Here is a 16,373-nt window from a genome sequence, read left to right as displayed (position 1 = left end):
TGTGGTCAGGTTGAAAAGTAGAGGCTCACAGAAGGGACGCCAGTTCTCAAAGGTCACACAGCTAGCCAGAGGTCAGGATTGGAACCGAGGGTTTTAAGATTCCAAAGCCTCCAATGGTCATTCATTTTGCTTACTCTTCTAGGGAGCTGCTCCCAGAGCAGAAACAATTGGTGATGAGATTTGGATTTCAGACAAGCCTAGATTTGAATCTCACTTCTGCTACACATATCAGCCATCTGGCCATCTGACTTCATCTCTCTGAGCCCGTTCCCTCATCTGAAAAACAAACATTGTTGCCTAAGGGTGGTTATGAGAATTGAATAAAATAAAGTTTGTAAAGAACTTTGCAAATAGCCCTGTTGCACAGAGAGTGACTAAAACATAGTAGCTATGGCACCCTGCTGACCTGTACACTTTATTCCAGGTCTTCTCTCTTTCTTGGGAAGGAAGACTATGTTTCTCAACCCCTTTCTGATGTTTATCACCTGGAAAATGACTGCTTACTGTTCATGGTCAAGATAAGCCATGTTATGTCTGGGGTCTTGCAGAGCTAGGGGATGAGTCTCCTGGTTTTCCCAAGCCTCCAGACGTAGTACTAGGCTCACACACAGTTGGCTATGGAATGTGCTTTGGTACAGTCAAGCACTGACTTCCCTAATATCCACCAAATCCATCCATCCTTAGAAAAGCACAGCTAGAGCAGATCTCCTGGCCCATCTACTGTGGAGTCATTGGTTTAAGAAGCAGCAGAAGACAGGCTATGAAATACACAGGAAACTTTAACTATTTTAGCCTGGTAGTGACATATGTCACTTCTGTTAATATTTCTCTGGTTGCAACCTGTCACTCAGCTTTTCTTAAATGCAAAGAGGCTGGGAAGTGTAGTCTCTCCTATTTGCTTAGGACAAAACAGATAGCTAGCACTGGTGATAGTAATGTCTGCCACAGTGCCCAATTAATATTTGTTAATAAAAGACTAATAATAGCAGATTTTTTTAAGCTCTTCGTATGCCCCAGGTATTGTGCTAAATGGGTGATTTATTATTATCTCCTTTAATACTGACAGAAACCCTATGTGGTAGGCATGGTTATGATTCTCACTTTAGAGATGAGCAATTGGATATCCAGAGAAGCTAAGTCTATCACTCAAGTCCACAGTTAGAAGTAGAGGAGCTGGGCTTCAGGCTCAGTCCGTTAGATCTCAGATACCACCCTCCCAATAGTGAGTAGCCCATATTTATTGTGAGTACTACTGTGTGGGCACAGCAGCTACCCACTATAAAATAAGGCAGAATGTTGCAAGCCAAAATGAGGCCAGAGAAGCAATGGTTAAGCAGAATGAAGTCAGTTTTTCCAAGGGGGGCAGGGGATCACAGGATAATTTGGGGGGAAGACATGGTCTTTGAATTGTATCTTGAAGGATAAGAAAGAAGTTATCAAGCAGATGAATGATGGAAGTACATCTAGCCTGAGAATGTCTGCTCCATGAGGACAGGGGCACTGCCTTGTTCACCACTGTATCCTCAGTGCCTAGAATACTATCTGTCATATAGTGTATGCTCATTAAATACTTGCCCAGTGAAAGAACAAATGAAATGAACCATGATATAGCATAAATTCTTCAGTGATCCAAGCAACAATTGTCAGCAAGAAAAGGGGAGACTGAATTATCTAAGAATGGGGCAAGTGAAGCGTCCTTGGAAAAGATGCAATTTGCAAGAACGCCTGTCTCGGATTCTGGGTGTGCAGGTAGAGGCATTCATATTCTGGGCTGGTATCTTTCAGAGAAACTTGCAAGCTGGAAGAAAGCAAAGCAAGTCAGACAGGCCCTGGTGGCATCCAATTCTGAAGGTGCAGGGTTTGAGGAGCACCCAGCTGTTTCTGATCACAAGCAAGCTATGTGTCTGCCCCATCAGCGTCCTCCTGTTTGGGAGACAGGAACAGATGAACGAAATGTGGAGGATGGACATGAGCAAATGTCGCATTTGCAGAGCAATTGCTGGAGGGTCACTGAGACAGGAGACTGGAATTTTATCTCAGTTAAATCCCATTGAGTTTTCCCAGACTAGAAAGAAGGCTTCATTTTCTTTGGAGGATTTGTTTTTTTAAGTTTGCCTTCTCGGTACATGATCTCTGTAATAATAAATAGTAATAAAAGTGGGGTGGTGGTGGTGGTGACTGTCTCTCCTCCTCTTTTTTAACGAGGGAAATTTACAACATCCTTTTAAAATATGATCTGGTAATTGGGTCACTGGTCTTTGAGATTCTTCCCAAGAAAATAAGTTGTTTTCATGTTGGCATCTCGGTGCACAACCCTGTCTTGGCAGGTCTTTCACGGATGATGTAAAAGACAAGAAACGTGTCCAAAACCCAGGCACACCATCTTTAGAGCTTGAATTTTTAGACTCACAAACCCTTTATATCTGCAGCCTTTGAGTATCTGGTCCTCACTGAATCCTGCCTAAGAGCCGTCGACTGAACGCTCACCTTTCGTTTAAGCTGCTCTCTTTGCCAGAGTTTCCATTTCTTCCTCGACATACGCTGCCTGTCCAAATTACTAACAGCGTTCCCTGTGTGACTCAGCTGCTACCTCTGCTGTAGTATAGAGCAGAGCACAAAATAGGTGCTCAACTAGGCTCTGGCTGAACTGAGGTTCAGGTGGCAGAACTGAAAACCTTGGAGACTAAGCTCTTTTCATTACTCCGTGTTGCAGAGGACTAAAAGGGAGTAGAACAGAAGCTTGATGGGGGTCCTCCGGTGATGTCAGCTAACACTGCTGTGTCCTAAATGCCAGGCACTGTCCCCAGTGCTTTGTATGGATCAGCTTATTTATTACAGCTTAGGGTGACATTCTGGGGTACGTGGGAAAATCCCAGCTTATCCTCCATGTCCCAGAGCAATTCTTTACAGAGTTGCCGTCCACTCTCAAAATTCTCCTGGTTTACAAAACAAACTACACAGGCTCACTCAGTTTAACTGTCATGACAGCCCTGTGAGGTAAGTGCTATGATGATCTTTGCTGTACAAGTGAGGAGACTGGGATTCAGAGAAGTGCAGTGACTCGCCTAAAGTCACACAGTAGTAAGAGGTAGAGCGTGGATGTAGACAGATCAGATTCTTATCACTGAAGGTAGAATAAGAGGAAATACTCTTTACCGCCAAGAGTTAAAGAAGAGATGGTAATGTTAAAAAAAAAAATCTTGGAAGCATTTGGGCCACGCAACATGACTTTATAGGTTAGGGTAAGATTTGGTCCACCCATATATTCATATAATATGTACTTATTGAGTGTTAGTGTGTACCAGGCTTGCAGTTGTCGGTGCAGAATCATGAATTAGAGACACACACACACACACACACACACACGTATGCTTTCTGCCCACAGTGAGTATGAAGCCTGGTGGGGAAAACAGATGCTGAATTACACCAAACATTATCACTAGAGCTTTCTCCTATACTACTCCCAGTTTACTCTAAAAGACAGGCCCAAACCGGCTGCTTTTTGACAAATCCAAGATATTGTGGAGCCTATGGAGTGATTTGGAAAACATAAAGAAAGAATTTTTGGCAACAGTAAAAATCAAGAAATTTTTACTTTGAAAAAATCACCCATATTTCTGATTTCTCTTGGAAACAAAAATTGTGAGTGTGATAATATCTGGCCCCCCTTCATCCGTGGCAGAAATTAATTCAACGAAGTAGCAATTCCCCTCTTTAAATAAGAAATACACTCGAGAGTTCAGCAGAGGCCCCATCTGGGCTACATTAATCATTCATGTCACCTTGTTGGCTCCTAAAGGCATTTGGGTTTACAGTTCCTGCTTTACATATAGTTTCTTCCTTAAGTTTCCTTATGAGCTATTTTTAAATTTTTTAAGGCTTTAAATATACCTATTTCCTGAGTTTTCTATTTATGTTCAACATGTTGAATTGCAGGAATTTCTTTTAGAAAAAAAAATAGCTTTCTGGATGCTACAACTGCCTTAGGTGATATCCAAGGTAGACGTCACTAATCGATCATGACCCTCCTGCCCATTGAAGTGGCCACAATGTCTTCTCCAGAGCTGTGGACAGCCATTATTAATCAATCAGAATTGGCATACACGATGAAACTCATCTGTTTCTCTAAATTTTTATCTATTTAAACTCCTTAAATACTGAGGAGTATACTTTATTCTTCTTTACTTATACCCTATTTCTCAAGGTGGATCTCCTGGTAAGACTTTCCAAATGTGGTGGCTGGAATAAACTCTCCCAGGCAGGCCTTATCTGAGCCCATGTGTCTGCCCACAGGGTTTACTGGGCTCCTAAGACTTCTGAAGGGAGGAGAAGGGGAGAGCAAAACAGCTCCAGGAAAGAATGTTCCTCTCTCTTTTCTTTTTTTTCTCTCCATTTTGCAAAAAGGTAAAAAGAACAATACCAGCCAGCCAAAAGCTCATTAATGCCCTTGACCTTCCAAAAGAGAATTAATTCCAACTTCACACCTACTGGCTGTGCTGCTCGGCTTTGTCAAAACGTTGGCATCATTAGAGAGGAGATGACATGGCTTGAGGGGACAAAGAGTCTGCCACCTCCCCACGCTAGGCTGAGTTAGCAGGAGCTGGCAGGAAGCACGCAGAGGCGCCCGCCCTGTCAGCTTTTCACTGTGGATTAGGCTTCCTTCTGTTGGCTCTGGAAATTGTTATCACTGTCGAGCTGCCCCGATGATTCTTACCAGGCTCCCTGACAGCACAAGCCTGCAGAGGGGTAGCCTTCCTGGGGGCTTATGCTGGAAGGCTAGCAGACCATGTGTGTGTGTGTGTGCATGTGTGTGTGCGTCCACATGTGCCTGTACGTCTGTGGGCGTGTGGGAGTATGTGTGTGTGAATTTGGGCATTTGTGCCTAGTGTGTGTGTGTGTGTGTGTGTGTGTGTGTGTGTGTGTACTAGTCAGGCTTCTCTAATGAGACAGAACTAATAGGATAGATGTATATATGAAGGGAGGTTTATTAGGAGAATTGACTCACACGATCACAAGGTGAGGTCCCACAACAAGCCATCTGCAAGCTGAGGAGCCAGGAAGGCAGTGCGAGTCCCAAAACCTCAAAAGTAGGGAAGCCGACAGTGCAGCCTTCAGTCTGTGGCTGAAGGCCTGAGAGCCCCTGGCAAACCACTGGTGTAAGTCCAAGAGTCCAAAAGCTGAAGAACTTGGAGTCTGATGTTCAAGGTCAGGAAGCATCCAGCATGGGAGAAAGATGGAGGCCAGAAGACTCAGCAGTCTAGTCCTTCCACATTCCTCTGCCTGCTTTTATTCTAGCCCTGCTGGCGGCTGAGTAGACGGTGCCCATTCAGATTGAGGGTGGGTCTGCCTCTCCCAATCCACCGACTCAACTGTTAATCTTCTTCGGCAACACTCTCACAGACACACCCAGGAACAATACATTGCATCCTTCAATCAAGTTGACACTCAATATTAACTATCACAGCGTGTGTATAGTGTGTCTGTGTGTGAATATGAGCACGAGGCATTCTATGTGTGAGATCTCAGGCTGGGCCAGTGTGCATATGTGCATGCTTATGTACAGGTAAATGCTTATGCACACATACATGTGCATTTTTGTATGGATGTGTGAGTGAGCTTGTATGCATGTATGTGTGTATATACATTTGGGCAGAATGTATATGCCATCGGGTGCATCTATAGTTATGTGTGCTTTGCCAAGTGCATACATGTGTGTAGATCTATGTAAGGTAACTCATGTGTATGTGTGTTTAGGATGTTTGTGCTCATGTAAGTGTATAATTTTACATGTTTTGAGTCTGTGCACACGAGTGTGTGTGAGTGTATGTTATGTGCACATGTCCACACTCGTGTATATGAGGTTGTTGACAGTGCTACTTTTATCCTCCCCACAAAATCTCAGGGCATACTTGGGCACCAGCAAATCATAGACACTAAACTCCCATCCTTTTATTTAATGACCTTGATAGTTGATTATTTATAAATTATGGTAGTTATTATGACAAAATGCAGAACTTTTTGGACTTCTGGACTCTTGTTATTTTTATTTGAAATGATTATTTTGAAGTTTATAAGAATTGGAGAGATCATTATCTTTTCATTGTTTGGGGCCTCTAGATATCTTAATCCAGCCGTAGTTTACATGTAGGCCCTAATACATTGCACATGGAAGTGCATGTGTGTTTGTGTGTGTGTGTGTGTGCATGTGTGTGAGAGAGAGAGAGAGCATATTTGTGCATTCAAATGAACAGTAAGCCCCTACATATGAGAGCAAAGGCAAGTAGTTCTCCATACACATTCTTGGCCAGGCTTTAGTTTAATGAAAAAATAATATGCAGAGCTTCATCTGCATCAAGTACCATTTTAGGTGCTGGGGAGAGAGATTTGAGAAAGCAGCTCCTGCCCTTGGAGAGGGTTCCTCGTATTTGCTAAATCTAAGTGTTTGCTGCAGGTCTTCATGGCTCTGGGTGGAGATGGATTCTGAGAACATGCTCAGGCTCAGGAAAAAGAGGCCACATTTGATTAGTGATGTCTGCCACAGACACAGGATGTGGAGGTTGCAGCAAGTATGTCATTTATTTGCCAGAGCCAGAATATCACTCCCCAAATGACCCTTTGTGGTCCTGTATTCAATTTCTTCACTTTATAGCTGGAGAAATTCTAGATAGAAAAGGAAAGGAAGTTGTTTAAAGGAGGGCTGAGCCTCGATGAGGGAAGCAAGGAGACTAGCATGCAAAATTTAAGGAGGCACTCACATTCAGGCCTGTGAAAATGCCAGCCTTTCACTTACACGACCCTGAGAATGAGCACCTCCTTAAATTGTGTGCCCCAAGTGTCTCATTTGTCCAATCTTAGTTCTGGCTCTGGCTCAAAGTTACCTTTTCAAAAGTCACCACATACTCTATTAGGAAGAATCACTGCCTCTTTACAGAAAGTTCAGTTCCTTTATTTGCTAACACTCATTTGGTTAAAAGTAATAGAAATCAACTGAAGCTTGAGAAAAATAGGACTGGGATGTCTCATAGAACCAAGGAGCAGGTGTTAAGGTAGGGAAAAGAAAGGCCTAGAACTGGGACCCTGCGGAAAATTCTCTCTCCATCTCCTGCACTTGCTTCTTTCTTCTTTCTAGGCTGAAGGGCTTCCCTTGCTCCATCAGTTCCGAATTCTGAGTGTTTAGGAAACCTTACTTTTCTCACCTATAAGGTAAAACACTATTTCTCACTTTCTTGCTTTCTTACCTCATAGGGCTTTAAAGTGTAATGTATGTAAACCCCTCAAGTGGCTGACAGGGAGTAAGTACTCAATACATCTTGGCTATCCTCACTCTCATCACCATTATCATTATCATCACTACCATCATCATCATCATCACCACCACTACCATTACCACCATGATGACTGTAATAACGATCATCATCACCATCACCACAATCATCATTATGTAATCATTACCATCACCACCATCATCACCATCACCATCATCACCATCACTATATCATCACCATCAGCATCATCACCACCATAACTATCATCACAATCAGCATCATCACCACCATAACCATCATCATCACCATCAGCATCATCACCATCACTACCACCATCATCATCACCATCAGCATCATCACCATCACTACCACCATCATCATCACCATCGGCATCATCACCACCATAACCATCATCATTACCACCATAACCATCATCATCACCATCAGCATCATCACCATCACTACCACCATCATCATCACCACCATAACTATCATCACAATCAGCATCATCACCACCATAACATCATCATCACCATCAGTCTCATCACCACCATAACATCATCACCATCAGCATCATCACCACCATAACATCATCAATTGTTTAATAACCATCATTACTATTATAATATTTCATTACTGGCTAGCATCATCACCACTATAATTCATCAATATTACCACATCAGTATCATCATTCATATATCCATCACCATCACTCATCACCATTATCACCCATCACCATCACCATCATCACCACCCTCATCATCACTACTACCACTACTACTACCATCATCACTATCATTATTACCACCACCCCCATCATCATCATTTCACATTCCTTGCTCATGTAGGCTTGGAAATATTGGGGAATACTCCCCAGTATTTCCATTCACCACATGGCATAGTTCCAAACTTATGGAAACATTGACTTCCTCCTGCAATGCCCATCCCAAATTCCTTTGAAAGGCACTCTGATTGGCATTAGAAATGGCTAATTCTGATCTAATCAACTATGGCCATGTTGGGTACAGGTATTCAGGGAGCCTATTTCTATAGACTGGTGCAGTGTAGTAAAGGGATGAACAAGGCAGATACCCCCAAAGTGGCCTAAGTTCTTAAATATTCCTTGGTTTGGTTTTATTGGAACACCACTGAAGAAGGTGGAGAGTTCTCCTGTGCTATTTTGCTCTGTTTTCAATTTATCCCCTCACCTGTTGAAGACCCTAAAAACGGTTCAATCTTCCGTGCAATTGGGCTTTCCTGGTCCCAGGTTTTGAAGTTCAAGAAAAGCTGCAATTAGTTCACAATTTGTTCTGATCTAGTAAATGCCACTGAGCCCACTGGACCCAGAATAGGTGGGTTTTGTGGTGCATGGGTGGCAGGGGTGAGGAGACAGCAGGAACAGGAAAATTCTAAAACTTGGAGTAATTATGGATCGTGATGGAGGTAGAGAGAAGAGAGACCTAAAATTCCAAGTAGAATAGGAGCCCAGAAAGGGAACATAGCAACAGAATATAGAAGGGAGTCTGGAGTATAGCACTATTGTCTACTGGAGGAGGAGGAGCAGGAGGAGGAGGAGAAGGAGGAGGAGGAGGAGAAGGACAGGGAGGAGGAGGTGGAGGAAGAGGAGAAAGAGGAGGAGGAAAAGAAGGAGGAGAGGAGGAAAGGAGAGCAAGGACGGGGGAGGGGAAGAAGAAGGGCAAGAAGGAGAAGGGAGAAGGGAAGGAAGAGGGAGAGGAAGGGAAGAAGAAAAAGGAGAGGGAGGAGGAAGAGAAGGTGGAGATAAAGAGGCAGTAGTAGTATTGGATGAAAAAGAATGAAAATGGGCCGTGCGCGATGGAATCCCAGCACTTTGGGAGGCTGAGATGGGTGGATCACTTGAGGTCAGGAGTTTGAGACCAGCCTTATCAACATGGTGAAACCCTGTCTCTACTAAAGATACAAAAATTAGCCAAGTGTCGTGGTAGGCACTTGTATTCCCAGCTGCTCGGGAGGTTGAGGCAACAGAATCACTTGAACCTGGGAGGCGGAGGTTGCAGTCAGCCGAGATCGCGCCACTGCACTCCAGCCTGGGTGACAGAGCAAGACCGTGTCTCAAAAAAAAAAAAAAAGAATGAAAATGATAATGATGATGAAGATAAAAATGATGTTTCTAAGGGCTGCCCAGCTTCAGGGAAGCCAAGGTCTAGCTAACACATCCTCCTGAAACTCGCCTCCTCTCCCTCATTATGCCCTAACCTACAATGCACACCTGCCCTCTACCCCATCCCCCAGCTTTCCCAGGACAAGAAGAAAAGAAAAGTGATTGGGATCCCCAGAGTTCTGGTTCAAAGGAGGGTGGTCGGGTTTGGAGAGCTCTGCCCTGAGGTAGAAAGTGGGGGTTGAGAGCAGCTGGTGAATAATTGATCCGTGTGGCTGGGTGGAGGAAATTGCTGATCTCATATCACCAAGCCCTGGAGGTGGATGGGGCCCTCATGACACAGAATTGAAAAATACATTAGCAGCTTTGCCTCTAGTACTGACATAAATATATCTGACTTCTCCCTTTATCCATGAAAGTCATGGAGATGATAATTAAACTAACTCTTATGAATTCAAAAATTACCAAATTTCCAAGTGCTATGCCCAGCTTTTACCTATCTTTTAATTCTCATGTGAACACTATGAGGAAGTTATTTTTATTAAGTAGAATCTTATGAAATATCAAACATTCAAAGGTTTTTAAAGTATGAAGCAGATAATCATATATAGTACTTACTACTATTAGGAGGAGGAGGAGGAGTTGAATCTCAGAGAGGTGAAATAACTTACTCCAAGTTACCTTTTTCCAGCATTAGGATAAACTTCTAACCATGACTGGGAAGTTCATGTCTTCTGAATATTCATTACTTCCCCAGCCTCAATTTACAGGTACTTTCCTCTCTCATCTTCTCTGAGCCTCAATTTCCTCACTTGTAAACCGAGGATGGTAACCATCCACTGAAGCTGACATTTATCAAGCATTTACTATACAGCAGACACAGTGCTAAGCATTCAGCCCCTATCACCTAATTTTTTGCTCCCAGCCCCTCTCTGATGTGGGTGTTATTCCAAGCTTCATTCTTCCAGGGTGTGAGGAGGTCTAATTCAGTGGAGGCATGCACAGGTCTGAGCTCAGGGTCTGCACATGACAGAAGTTAATGTTGCTTTTATGATTGTAATCCCTCTTGTGTGAGCCACAGCCTTTGAACAGGAGGGCAGAGTGTAGCCTGTTACCAGGACTTAAGTCACCTTCCTCCTAGCCCATTGTGAATGCTTGTAAGTCAAGAAGAGGTATCACATTCCCAGGAAATCAAAAGCAGGAAGGGAACTTAAGCCTTTCTGATTTCTTATTGTGGAACATCAAGACATATCTCTTGCTAATAGAAATGACTCTTTATGGTGAGCGTGATGAGTGTGATGAGCTGTTATTCCACATCCTCTTCCTGAAGCACGTGAAGGACAGTGAAAGGAGGTGACTACCTTGATGCAAAAGCTTGTCCTGGCTGGGCACAATGTCTCGCGCCTGTAATCCCAGCACTTTGGGAGGCAGAGATGGGCGGATCACTTGAGGTCAGGAGTTCAAGACCAGCCTGGTCAACGTGGAAAAACCCTGTCTCTACTAAAAATACAAAAATTAGCCGGTTGTGGTGGCATACACCAGTAATCCCAGCTACTTGGGAGGCTGAGGCAGGAGAATTCCTTGAACCTGGGAGGTGGAGGTTGCAGTAAGCCGAGATCACACAATTGCAGTGGGCAACAGAGCCAGACTCCATCTCAGAAAAAAAAAAAAGCTTGTCCTACAGTGTTATTCTAACCACCGTTTTCTATTTTTGGTTCTTTGGCTAAACCATTCATACACTAACCACTTACTGAGTGCCTACCATAGGTCAGTCCATGTTCTAGGTGTACATAGTGGACCCTGATCCCACCATGCTCCTGTTTTGCACATTCCTGGGTCTTTGACTCATTGAAAACCACAGCCTGAGACAAGCATCCTAGGAGCTGCTCTTCCACCAGGAGCTAGTCCAGCTCTGATGATTTAATTAGATTAAATTGCACTGAGAAGAATTGCATTGAGTTGCCCTGAGATAGAAATGGGAAATGAAAGTGCAGGTGGGGGCTAGGGTACTATGAAGACATACTCTGACTTCAAGAATCCCGCTAAGCTCACAGCCAGGCACATTGTAGGCATATTGCAAGATGCTCAGAAAATATGTGTCAGATGGAAGGGAATGGGAGCGCAGAAGTTCAGCATGGCCATGCTCATTCACATTTATTCCCAAGTCTGGCTCAGGTTTGGATGGGGGGAGAGGTAGAGCCTGTTTTTATTTGCTGTCGGTTTGGTTTGATTTTCACTGTATCAACTTCCCTGGAAGGGAAGGGGCCCCTCAGGTGAATGGCGAGGAACCCCAGATCAGGTCTGGCTTATATTCTCATAACTTTCTCATATTACCGGCTCTGGATACTGCTGCACAGGCCGCCTCATTGTGTAAAAGTCCCCCAAGAATCCTGGTGCACCCTCCGACCATCCTAACTCCCCACAAGATGACCACCCCCCCAAGAATAACAGCCAGGAATTCCCTGACGTGAGTGACCCCAAGCACATTAAAGGGTGCACAAAGGCAAAAAAAAATAGCTTTTCTTTATTTCACACAATGCCCGCGACGCAACGCCATAAAGCATTTGATTTAGGATATTAAATGCCGCTGGTGATGAGAACGTCGTGTAAGATTTGCTTTGCGACTTCTTTCTTCTCAAACTGTCATTAAAAATGATTTATAGGTGAACCCAAGTCTGAGAAACAACATGATTAGAATCAAGGGTTTGGGAAGGGAACGGTGTGGGGATTAGATTTCCAGGGCAGCCCCACTATCCAGTCTCAGAGACGGAAAAGGCTGAGTGTGAGACCCAACCGCTAACCATTTCAAAGGTAAGTGCACATGCACGGAAGGAACACGTGTTCCTTGCTGAGATGAAAACAATGAGGCCTTGTCGGACATTTAAACTGCTGGTTTCAAAAGGTGGATTCTGGAGGAGGGCCGGGCTGGAGAACGCTTCTTCTGCAGTAGCTGACTTTGTCCAGTAGCAGTCTGGCTGCTTTCAAACTAGATTGGAAATCAGGGGTGTTGTTGGACTTTACAATAATAAAAACATAAAGGTTCAGTCCCATGCTTTACCTTTATTATTTGCCTGCCACTTGGGACAGCAACCCTAGGTGTCAAATATTTAATATTATTGGTAACATTCCTGTTTTACAGATGAGGAAACTGAGGCTCAGAGAAGTACAGTGTTTTGCTCACTGTCATACAACTAGAGTGAAGGGTGGAGCCAGCCAGGATTTGAACCCAGGCAGCTGAGCATCAGCACCCACAGGTTTAAACCCATTCTTCTCCATTGAGTCCCAGCTTCTGATTAAAAGTGACTCTAATTGTTCCTCTGCTTCATCTTGCCCGTTATCTGTCCCCTTAAGAAAATTGCCATTCATTAAGCACCCACTGTAGGCCAGATATTCTGCAGAACACTTGCTATGTTATACTTAATCCTTATCTATTACCCTGCAAGACTGAAGATGTATTTTGCTCACTCAACAGAAAATTGAGGTCTAAGGTCACACTGCCAGTAGGCAGGGAATGGAACCAAGTTGGCCGGATTCTAAAACAAATCTGCTCATAGTAAAACCATGCTATGCAAAACTACACACAAGCACGTTTTTTGGGGTCTGAGAGTAAGTGTGACCCTGTGGCTTGGAGGCTCCTGAACTCATAAAAGGATCTAGACATTAGGGCAGGCTGGAGGTTGCTGGAGACTCTGGGGCCTGACCTAAATCAAAGACCAGAACCTGTAAAACTAACTACAAGAGAAAATAGGCAAAATGCTCCTCAACATTGGTCTTGGCAATGATTTTTTGAATATCACAACAAAAGTTAAGTCTACAAAAGCAAAAATAACTAAACGGGACTACATCAAACTAAAAAGCTTGTGCACCACAAACAGAACAAGCCAAAAAAAAAAAAAAAAAAAAAAAAGACAGCTGGGAAAAATACTTGCAAGGCACATATTTGATAAACGGTAAATATTCAAAATTTATAAAGAACGCGCTTACAACTAAACAGCAGAAACACAAATAACCCAATTAAAAAGTTGACAGAGGACCTAAACAGACATTTCTCCAAAGGAGACATAAAAACAGCCAACAAGTATATGAAAAAGTGCTCGACATCACGAATCATGAGGGAAATGCAAATGAAAACCACTATGAGAGATGACCTCTTCACACTTGTAAGGATAGCTTTAGAGACAAGAGATAACAAACGTTGATGACAGTGTAGAGAAAAATGAACCCAGCACATCGTCAGTGGGAAGGTAGATTGGTAGAGCCATGATGGAAAACTGTATGGAAGTTCCTAAAGAAATTCGACAGAACTATCATATACCCAGAAAACCTTCTTCTGGGCATATGCCCAAAAGAAATGAAATCACCACCTTTTAAAGATATCTGCACTCCCATGTTCATTGCAGAATTATTCGCGATAGCCAAGATATGGAAAAGACATACATGCCCATCAATGAACAAATGGATAAAGGAAATGTGATAAACATTTATAGCCAATGAAATACTATTCAGCCTTTAAAAGAAAGGAGATCCTGCCATTTGCCACAACATGGATGAAACTGGAGAAAATTATGTTAAGTGAAATAAGCCAAGCAGAGAAAGAAAAATATTACATGATCTCACTTACTGTAGGATATAAAAGAAAGAGCTCAAATACAGAGAAAGAATGAAACAATGGTTACTGAGGTGGGGTCAGGAGGAAAGAGGGAGATGTAGGTCAAAAGATTCAAAACAGTAGGTACGTAGAATGAATAAGTCTAGAAATCCAATGTACAACATGAGGACAAAGTTAATAAAATAATATTCTGTTCATGATTTGTGTTCAGTAAGTAGGTTTTAGATGCTCTCATCACAAAAATGTAACTATGTGCGATGGTAGATATGCAAATCTGCTTCACTACTGTAATCATTTTACCCTGTATGTGAATCCCCCAATAACATATTACAAATCTCAAATATACAAAACAATAATTGTTTTAAAAAAAGACTAATCTGTATGCTTTCTAGTCTTATGTAGTGATGTTTATCTTTCCTGTGAATTGAAAGTGATAGAGAGGCAGGCACGAGTCTGTCTTGCTCCTTGCTGCATCTCCAGAACCCAACACATAGACATATTGCATGTCCTGGAAAATGTTTGTTGAATGGGCGGAAAAGATAGAAATGATGAAAGGAGAAAATGGCAGAAAAAACAGGAAAGAGAAAAAGAGGAGAAAAACGATTCATTTGAGATTGCAAATGGGAGCATCTGGCCATAGACTTGTTTTGTATGTAGTGTTTTTGTCAGTCATGAAAAGCTAGATTATGCTGCAGTAACAAACAGCTCCTGAATTTTAGAAGCATAAATAGAAAACATTTATTCATTGCTCATGCTACATGTTCATGGTGTTCCTGCTGGTGAAGTCAGTGGGCTTACATTGTTTATTTGTTATTATAATAACTCAAGATCCTAGCTGGAGTGTTTCCATAGTGAATAAGGCAATGGGAAGAGTCTGGGTGGATGGTGCAATGGTTTTTATAGTTTTCACCTGGAAGTGATGAGTGTCACTTCTGTTGACATCTTACTGACCAAAGCAAGACCCGTGGTCATGCTTAACTTCAAGGGGACAGGGAAAGTGTGATTCTATCTTGCTCCTTGGCAGGGTCAGTTCTGGAATTACTCGGTAAATAGCACAAATGAAAACCACAGTGTTTAAATATTCTTTAATTAGTTGCCAATAGTTAATGACTAAATATTCTGTGTAAATATAGATGTCTGGCTTCTCTGCACAGAATTGGGAGATCTGGTGACACGAACCCATTGGCGCCAAGCAGGGGTTGCCTTTCAGAAGAAGCGTGCACTCTCAAGTTCACCGCTGGCCCCACCTGGCCCACTTCACTCATTTTGGTTTGGTGCCTGGCTCCTAAAAGCATTTGGTGTGCAGACTCCTGGTTTAGAAGGATGAAAGGAGCCACTCTGCGTTGGCTCAGGCATTTTGTTCCCAACACCAGATGCACTTGTAATCTATTCCCATCCCAGAGATGAGTAATGCATGCCCTAGAAGTGCCTTGTGCAGACCTGGGATCAGGCATGCTGGCTGGAGCACTCAGGCTTGTTGGCAACAGTGGGATTGTGTAAGCCCACTTAGGGAGTATTTAAGGGATTCACGGTGTGGGGGAGGGAGTGTGAGTGTGTAGGAGGAATAGCAGAGCCCATGCCCCTGGTGAAGGATGCCCAGGCTGATGGGGGTGAAGGCCGGCAGCTGCATCTCCTGGGAAGTCTCTTATTTCATTTGAACTTTCACTGCTCACACAATTCCTCTGGAATCTCAGCATCTCTGTCTGGAGGAGGCATGGGAACTTGCCTATGCCACCAGCAGCTTGGGTTAAGATGATGGTTTGTTCTCAGTTGTGACCTAAGCCCAACAAGATGTGGAAGGACTAGGTGAGAAGGTGTAAGGTTGTACTCACTAAAACCAAGTGTTTCAGTCAGGTTAGGTTAGATTCTGTCACAGTAACAAACAATCCCAGAATTTCTGTGACTTTAAACATCTAGAGGTTATTCTCACTCACTGTTTTCACTCACTCTACATGCCAATCTTGAGTCAGCAGGGTGACTCTACTCAGATACCAAGGAGAATGGATTAGCCAACATCTGAAGTAATCAGTCTCCATGCTAGAGCAAGAGAGCTCAGCAGGGTGTCACATTGGTCCTCCAATACTCTTACCCAGAGGTGACACCTCCCTTACACTCCAACTCATTGTGTGAAACTAATCATATGCAGCTCTCAAGCATCAGGGGATCAGGAATTTCAGAGAAGCAGAAATATTTGGTCCACAAAATTAGTGAATGACTGCCATATTAAAAGAGGAATCCACTGGTTTTATCAACAGCATTCTATAAATATAAAGATTCTGGCTGGAGGGGGTGGCTCATGCCGGTAATCCCAACACTTTGGGAGGCCGAGGTGGGAGGATAACTGGAGGTCAGGAGTTTGAGA

Source organism: Hylobates moloch, unplaced genomic scaffold, assembly GCF_009828535.3.
Source record: "Hylobates moloch isolate HMO894 unplaced genomic scaffold, HMol_V3 SCAFFOLD_12, whole genome shotgun sequence".
Taxonomy (NCBI): domain Eukaryota; kingdom Metazoa; phylum Chordata; class Mammalia; order Primates; family Hylobatidae; genus Hylobates; species Hylobates moloch.
This window is presented reverse-complemented; position numbering follows the sequence as displayed.